We start from the raw sequence: 9,417 nt of genomic DNA, 5'->3' as shown, positions 1-9,417 counted from the left end.
CGAGTCCAAAGGACGATTTCCCTTTGCCACATGTTGACATTCTGGTGGACAATACTGCCGAGCATGCTCTCCTATCATTCATGGACGGGTATGCTGGGTACAACCAGATTAAAATGGCTGAGGAAGACATGCACAAAACTGCGTTCACTATACAGTGGGGTACATATTGTTACACGGTCATGCCTTTCGGCCTCATCAACGCCGGGGCAACCTATCAAAGAACCGCTACTACTCTCCTACATGACATGATGCACAAGGAGGTAGAGGTATATGTCGATAACATGATTGTCAAATCAAAAGAATGGGACGGCCACATCAATGCCCTCCGGAAATTCTTCGCTCGTCTGGGGAAATATAACATGAGGCTAAATCCTCATAAGTGTGCATTCGGGGTTACCTCCGGAAAACTCTTGGGACATGTCGTCAGCAAAAGAGGCATTGAGATTGATCCAACCAAAATCAAAGCCCTTTAACAAATGCCTCGGCCTAGGAACGAGAAGGAGATTCGGGGATTTCTCGGCCAGGTTCAATACATCAGCCGCTTCATTGCCAAGCTCACTATGATTTGTGAACCAATATTCAAAAAGCTTCGCGCCTCCGATCACACTGATTGGGACGACGACTGTCAGAAGGCCTTCGACAGGATAAAGGAAATCCTATCCAAACCTCCTGTCCTCATGCCACCTCAACCGGGGATTCCTCTATCCCTATACCCGATCATGTACCAACACAACACAGCCATGGGAGCAATGTTAGCACAAACAGTTGGCAACGAAGAACGAGCCATCTACTACATCAGCAAAAAGTTCATTGAGTACGAGACGAGGTATACCCAACTGGAAAAGACATGCCTTGCCCTAGTATGGTCAACAAAAAAGCTGCAGCATTACATGCTCAGCTACACGATCTACATCTACTCCAAGATGGACTCGGTTAAATTAATGTGACCATAATTATAGCATATTTAGTCCTCGAATTAGCCTTGTTCCCATGCTTTTTAGTGCATATTTGGGTCATTTATTGTCTTTAGTCCTTTGTTTTGCATATTCTTTGAAGATTATTTGGGTTATTATTGGGAGATTGACAACCTTCCAATCAATCATCAAGTACTTCTATTATTCTTTGCTTTATTATTGGAATCATTAGTAGGTATAATTCTCTTATTCCCTTTTTAATTATTGTAAATTATCTTCATTTATTCATCATGTTTTACTTTGTTGGTATGATTGACAACCTTGCTAGCATGTTCAACATGATAAGGAGTGAGTAGTTTTCTTAGCTAGGGTTAATGGGTAATTAGGGGAAACCAACATGGGGGATGATTCATGCTTAAATTAATATGTTTTCATAGTTTATTTGCTTGCTTGTTGTGATCTCAACTTATGCACATGTTATGTTTGATGAAATGCGAGCCTATGAATCCTTGCATTTTTTACCCATCACCTATCTTTTCAATGAGACTTGTAAGACATAAATCAACTCGAGTCTCATTAGACCATGCATATAGTTGAGTAGGGAAGATTAAGTCGACTTGTAGGTGTTGTACAATCTAATCGATTCGGCTCCGGGACCCAAACTTTCCTAGGATTGTAAGATATAAACCAACTCGATCCATCACAACAATAATTGCTTGCTTATAATTTGAGAATATGTTTGTATGATAGATTCCCATGAATCCCCTATGACCCCATGACACCCTAGTGCCCTTTATCAATTGTTTACACCCCTTTTTAATCATCTTGCTTGTTGACTTTTATTGCTATTTAGTTTAGTGATCTTCTACTTCAAACCCCAAATTGTGACACCCTTAGACACCACTAGTTGCAATTGAAAATCTCATCTCAATTCCCGTCCCTTGGGATCCGACCTTTACTTGCCTCTTTACTTATTGTAGAGTTGTTTGTGGAGTTATAAATTGTGTTTTGGTCTAGGTGCTTCTAACGACAAGAACCGAAAACTAAACCTCCAAGTGAGTCCGACAAAAATGGCGCCGTTGCTGGGAACGGTGTTAACTTGATTTAGATTTTCTTATATTGTTATTAGTTGTGTCTTTCTTTGCCTTGGGGAAGTAAAACTTCTCAAGGTTTGTTCGAATTATTTTTGAGTTGTTTGATATTTTGCATGTCTAGAAGATCACAAGGTAACTTGTTACCCTTTGATCACAAAATTGAAAGGACTTTGACAAACAATAGAAGACTTGCTAGGAGAACTTTGAGAGGTATTGGTGAGGTTGTAGATATTCAACCAAACACTATTGAGTTCATCAACCGTTTTGAAAGAGAAGGTGAGGAGAACCCAACACAAAATCCAACACAAAATCAACCCACAATGCCTAAATTTTCATCACATTCCGTACCAACCGAGGAGAACCTACCCAATGGTACTCCCACACAACAACATTTAAAAGGAAATTTTATTGCCAAATCCGCATTTATCCAATTAGTCGAAAGAAGCCAATTTGGGGGGATGCCTAGTGAAGACCCTCACTCTCACATGGAGACTTTTTGCGACTATTGTGATGCGATTTCTCAAACCGGTGTAACTCAAGACCAAATTCGATGGGTCTTATTTCCTTTTTCTCTAATTGGCACCGCAAAACAATGGTTGAATGGCCTTGATAAGGCTACTCTCGGAATTGATTCTTGGAAGAAGTTGGCACTAGCCTTCTACAAAAAGTTCTATCCACCGGAAAAGACTAACATGCTAAGAGCTCAAATTACGGGCTTTAAGCAAAGAGATGAAGAATCTTTGTATGAAGCTTGGGAGCGATTCAAGGGAATTTGTCGCTCATGTCCTCATCATGGACTTAGCAAGTGGTTCTTGGTACAACAATTTTGGAACGGTCTTTATGAAGACTCAAGAAACATTCTCAACATGGGATCAAATGGAATGTTCACCGAAGTTGATGACAATCAAACTTGGAATAAGATTGAGGAAATGGCGGTCCATAATTCACAATATAGTAGACCTCGCAAGGCTACTAGAGGAGGAAAGCATGCAGTGGACTCTATTACTCAATTGGGTGCTCAACTTAGTGCTCACATTGATACCATCAATTTGAAGTTCGAAAAAGCTATGGCTAGACTTGAAGAAGCCTCAAAATCACCAAAGCATCATGTTAATGCCATGACGGCATCTTCATCAATCCCAAGTGGGATATGTGAGAATTGTGGAACTTTGGGACATGACCAAAGTGAATGTAGGGGAACAAATGAACAAGTGAATGATTTTCAAGCATACAAGAGTGGTACCCCTTATTCAAACTATTACAATGAAAACACCAAATTCCACCCAAATCTCTCATACAAAAGCCAAAATGTTCAAAACCCTCAACCAACATACACCCCACCTCCCATGAGAAACCAAAATCAAAGACCCTTTTACAACCAAAACCAAGGTTACCAAAATCAAACTCCATACAATCAACAAAATGACCAAGGTTTTGATGTTCAAAAAGCGGTCCTCCAAATGCAAAAGAATCAACAAGAGTTTTTCACTCAAATGCAAAAGGATAGTCAAGCAAAGGAAATCACCATCAACAATATCCTAGCCCACACCAAAATGTTGGAAACCCAATTAACTCAACTAACATCTTCAAGCTCACAAAGACAAAAGAGGCAACTACCACCTCAAAGTAATCCCCCGAGACATGAAACGGTTAGTGCCATTCACTTGAGAAGTGGTACAAGGTATGAAGCACCAGAGAAGCAAGTTGAGGATAAAGTTGTGGAAGCTAGTAATAAAGAAGAAGTTGTGCAAAACTCAAAGTATGGAGAACCATCAAAAGAAGAAATTTCAAAGAAAAATGAAGACAAGGCCAAGGAGAAGGAGCCTATTATGATTAGACTTCCTTTTCCAAGTCGTCAAGCCAAGCCCAAATTTGATGACCAACTTGGAAAATTTATGGAGATTGTGAAGAATTTGGAAGTCTCGATTCCTTTTAGGGAATTAATCAATCACGTGCCGGCCTATGCAAAATATATTAAAGACATCCTTACGAAGAAGAAGTCGATCCGGAAACTTGAGACTATCGCCTTCACTAAGGTGAGTAGTGCAATACTTCAAGGGAGTTCACCTCCAAAACTTAAAGATCCGGGAAGCTTCTCAATACCGTGTACCATTGGCGACACCACGATCAACAAAGCCTTATGTGATCTAGGGGCTAGTGTGAGTGTTATGCCGTACTCGGTGAGTAAAAGGTTAGGGATGGGAGAGCTTAAATGCACCAATATCACACTACAAATGGTCGATAGATCGACGAAGACACCATTAGGGATATGGGAAGATGTTCCCGTAAGAGTTGGGAAATTTTTCATCCCGGTGGACTTTGTCATTGTTGACATGGAAGAAGACTCCAACATTCCAATCATTCTAGGTAGACCTTTCTTGCACACCGCGGGTGCGGTGATAGATGTGAAGCATAGAGAGCTCACTCTAAAAGTGGGAGATGAGAGCATAACTTTCAATCTTGATAAGACCATGAGAGCTCCCCGTTTGCATGAACCATGTTTTATGGTTGATCATTATAGCCGGAAGGATGAGAGGAAGAAGTCGGAATTCCAATGGAAGAAGAAAATCGATGATGCTCTATTCAAAGAGCAAGGAAATTGTAACAAAGAGAGCTTGAAAAGCTCACCCAAGTCAAGCAATGAAGAAGATGGCCTCATTAGCCAAGACAAGAAAGTGGGAGAGTTGTCTCTATCAACTCAAGAGATCTTTAGTGATCAAGTAGATGAAGTTTGTGGTCTTTGGGACGATGAGTTTGAAGGGATTTTCAATCCCTACATTGGTAATGCTATCGATCAAGACCAACATGAAGGACAACAAGTGTAAAGATCTATTTAAGATCTTTATCATATAATGAACAAGCTTTTGACTACTTCTTCAAGGTGTTGAGCAACATCAACAACACCTTGGACATGCCCCCATGACATCTCACTAAGGATGAGAGTTTGGTGGAGTCCTCTCCAAACCACCATTTGTAAATATTTCTAACTCCCTTACTTGCATTTTAATTCTTACATTGCATTTTTGTCATTTTTGGATTTTTATGCTTTGATCAAGATATTTATCATTTTTGAGAGAAGTGAGGGAGGGACTAATGATTCTATTGATGTGTAGTGCTTTAGCTTAGTGTGGGGATAGCAATTGCCTAGGCTATTCATGCCTTAGTAGTGCCCCTACAATGAAGAACACGGGATTTGAAGAATGAAAATGACACGGGATATGCAAGTACACAGATGGAACTGAATCCGGGTAGACTAGGAGGAATCCGAGCGTCCTTAAGGGGAATCCGCTCGTCTTATGGGAATCCGAGCGTCTATGGCTGAATCCGTCCGTCCAAATAAGCTGCAAAGTTGAAAATTTGGGACTGTTAGAGAATCCGAGCGTCCCAGCAGAGAAGACGCTCGTCTGGAAGAATCCGCTCGTCTGAAAGAATCCGCTCGTCTTTGCAAGAAGACGCCCGTCTTTTTGCCAGTGCAAAATAAGAAAAGTTCCTGTAACAGAATCCGCTCGTCTCTGAAGGAATCCGCTCGTCCTGAATTGCAGAAATCCGCCCGTCTTCACTAAAAGACGCTCTTCTTTAGGCGAGATTTCCTGAACCCAGATTGAGCAGAATCCGAGCGTCCCGAAGGGAATCCGCTCGTCTTCCCCCTGCAGTTTTGAAATTTCGGGTGTTTTTAAATACCCTTCCCACATTCATTCATTCATACATTCAAAACACTACCCATAAACCCAAAACCCCAAAACCCTCAGCCTCTCCATCACCAAAAACAAGATTTCCTCAACCAAATTCAACAAAATCAAATCCAAACTTCCTTACAACAACAATTAATCACTCCTTTTCCAACAATAATCAATCCAAGCACCAAAATCTTCAACCTTTGAGTCGATTTTTGAAATACAAAGGCAAATCCTTTCATCTTAAAATCGATTTGGGTATAACTGGAAATTGAAGATTTTCAATCTTTTCTTGGTATAATCCTCAATGGCAAGAACAAAAGGGTCAACAAAGGCACTCAAGGCAAAGGCACTCTAAAAAAGGCAACAATGCCTTCAAGCAAAGAAAGTTTCAATGGCTATGGTGGTTGCTAATGCAAACTTGGAAGTTCAACAACAAAATCCTCCCTTGGAAGCAACAACAACAACAACTCCGGAAATTGCTCAATTATCAAATTATCCGGAGGTAATTTTCATTTCTAACTCCCATAGGGATACATTTGCCAAGTATGCTAAGAAATCCATTCTACCCACCAAATTCATATGTGAAGATGCCTTGAACAAACAAAAACCTTCTTTGAAGCCATGGGGTTGGGAAAATTGTTCACTACAAGAGAATTGACATACCCCTCCCTTACCTTGGAATTCCTAAGTTCATTGAAAGTGACTAAGGTAGAGACTAGAACATATATCGAGTTTCGCCTTGCCAATGTGAATAGGCGCATCACCTTTGATGTTTTGAGTAAAGCATTAGGTCTTAGTGATACACCTCGCTATCATAAGAAGCCCGAAAAGTATGACCCCGCTCCTCTTTGGGAGGCGATTTCCGGGAAGAAATTTGAGAACTTTCATGGTTTTCGCGCTCTATTAGTTCACCATCCGGGCATTAGAGTGTGGCACAAGGTCATCGGGAATACTATAATTGCAAGAAAAGACACTAATCACTTTACAAAGCTCGATTTTGTTCTACTTGAGTCGGCCTTAAATGTTGGAAGGGAATTCACTAAGCCTTACAATGCTCTAAGGCTTTTGGTGGAAAGATGGCTCAATGTTGATTGTGGTAAGGAAGGCACCGCTTTTATCGTAAATGGAGGTCTAGTTACTATCTTGGCCAAGTACTTTGATCCAAATTTCAACAAGGATAACACCTATGTGACGAAAAAAGGGGGTCATCTCATTGACATGGATGCCATGATTAACAAGTACAAGTGGGTCAAGCATAATCCTCTTGACACCAACTATGGGTGGCTCACCAATGATGCTAGATCTTTCACTTTGCCTTCCAAGATATGCCGCTTGAGTGCTCATAGAACAAACTACCTACTTCCACTCTCAAAAGGCGCCGAGTACATCATCCGTCAACAAAGGGGCGAAATTGAAGAGCCCTACTCCTCCATTGTCACACCACCCTACCCATTCAAATATCAAGAATTCAAACCCGAAGGTGTTGAAGTGGGCAAAGACTACATGACTCTACTTATGCAAGAGATGCATAAACAAGCTTACAATGATCGAGTAGATGCATACTTGGCCCAATATCCACCCCTATTTCATTTAGCTAGGCAAGGACTACTTGATCCTTCATGTCCTTTGCCTAGTTGGGCGGATAGGGAAGTCTTCTTTCCAAGCACATCTAGGGGTGAAAGACCGGGTGAAGATGGGAATGTCGACGATGAGGTTGATGATGATGAGGGTGTTGATGAAGAGGTAGATGATGAAGAAGAAGAGGCTAATGAAGATGATGAAGGAAGTGAGCAAGGAACTGAAGAGGGAAGTGGAGATGAGTCCGCTTCTATGGAGGAAAATGATGACAATGATGATATGGTGGAGGACTAGAAAGCTTTGGAGGCTCCTACCCTATTGAGGTTTGTCTACTTCTTTATTTGTTTTATTTATTTTTATCTTGATCATAGTTGGAGAGTCCTAGGAACATAGAGGACTAACACCTCGACCCCATTGAGGTGTTCTTATTTTATTGTTCCCGTTTGAAAATCCAAAATGAGAATTTAGTTTCATGCATTGCATCTTGTGTGCATGAACTACCCCCAACTTTAAGACATTAGAAATAATGTCTATCTCAGTTTGGGAAATACATGCATACGCAACGGGAGGTAATCTAAATTACGCTCTCCGTCATAAACAAAAACCCATGCATCATGTAGTGTAGATTAGTATAGCTTGCATTTCGTATAGAATTCATGCATCATACTTGCATAATTTCCCATCATTTTGGCCATTGAGGACAATGCCCATATTAGTGTGGGGATGGGGAATTCTAACTTAACTTTTATTCAAAAACCCAAAATAATCAAAAAAACAATTTCGAGAAAATTTAAAAAATTGAAAAATTTGAAAATCCAAAAACAAGTTCATTTCCTTTGTAGTGTAGACTTGTATATATTGTATTTGTTCTATCCTTGTTCACATTGATCGACTACGCCACATCCGAGACATGAGGATATTGAAGACCGCAGGGTATGATCTTTCCAATCTCCTTTTTCCTCTTTATGTTAATGACTATGTGGCTTTATTTTGATTGATGCGGTATAACAATGTGAATTTAGGACTTGCATTTAGTTTATATGGCATATTAGTTGGTAGAATCATATGCATTATGATGTTTATATGTTAGTTGCATCATGGCATGTAGTTGCATGTTAGAAAATTTTGCGAAACCGTCTACTTGGGAAGCTTGACAAGTGTATATAGGCCCTAGTAGATGCTTTTTCTTATTAAGACTTTGCTGGTTAGAATACTTGTAAAACACCCTAAGATGTGTCATGCTAGTATCCTTTGAGCCATGGATTAAGGCCTAGTCAAGATTACCTTGTGGTGTGATAACTCCTTGGCTACCGTTTATTCCAAGGTGATCCTTGAAACCATGCATGCATCCATCATCCATGTTCTACCACATTTTTGTCATCAAAGGGAATGTGCACAAAAAGAAATTGATTTGAGTTCAATGAAATGAAAAGTGAAAGAAAGTTTGCAAAATGCATCAAATGAAAAGAGGAGCAAAAATAGACTCCTAATGCTTCAAATATAAGGCACCCTCACTACATATAGGGTGACTTTGAAAATGTTCAAAAAGAAATGCAAAAAGTTGAAAAGTTGTCAAGTATTGAAATGCCAAATATCAAAAGAAATGGCAAAAATAAAGTATTCTCAAATGTCAAATGCCACAAGAAATTGGGGGGAAAAACAAAAACAAAAGCAAACTCCCAAAATGAAACTCAAATATCTATTGATCCCTTTATCCATCGTATCCATTTTTGTGCATGGTAGAGAGGGGACGATCCTTCTTCTTATCTAGGCAAGAGGGGGAATTCCGCGATCCTCCAGTGTTTCTAACACCATAGGGAGTCTACTCTTGACAAAAGCATTTAACGATTGAGGACAAAGGTACCCTAGCTTGACACAATTTGGAGGTGATTTATTGGTATCCTTCTAGGCTTAGTAGTTTGAAGAAATTGCATCTATGAAGGAGTGTGTACCCTTGAATTGATTCCCTTGTAGATAATTTCCACCACTTAGATGAGGAAAGTGGCTATTCTTTTGTAGATGCATCCGTTACTTGATTTTGTGTGCTTAATGTTTGGATGTGTCGCCATTTTGGCAAAACCCACCTTGCCTTGCAAGAAGGCATCCTACCTCATGGTTGTCTTTTTTGTGAGTTGAAGGGGCGGAGTGAGACCC

The 9,417-nt window shown here is 40.2% G+C and overlaps 1 non-coding gene across 1 annotated transcript; it reads right to left on the bottom strand.

Annotated features, from left to right (window-relative positions):
- Positions 1-2,700: 2,700 nt before the first annotated feature.
- LOC141640456 (small nucleolar RNA R71) lies at positions 2,701-2,807 on the bottom strand. Its single transcript, XR_012542989.1, has one exon. It is a non-coding gene; the product is annotated as a small nucleolar RNA R71 (small nucleolar RNA).
- Positions 2,808-9,417: the final 6,610 nt, after the last annotated feature.

Source organism: Silene latifolia, unplaced genomic scaffold, assembly GCF_048544455.1.
Source record: "Silene latifolia isolate original U9 population unplaced genomic scaffold, ASM4854445v1 scaffold_79, whole genome shotgun sequence".
In the NCBI taxonomy this organism is placed as follows: Eukaryota; Viridiplantae; Streptophyta; class Magnoliopsida; order Caryophyllales; family Caryophyllaceae; genus Silene; species Silene latifolia.
The sequence above is the reverse complement of the archived record's forward strand: the minus strand, read 5'-3'. Positions and strand labels throughout refer to the sequence as shown.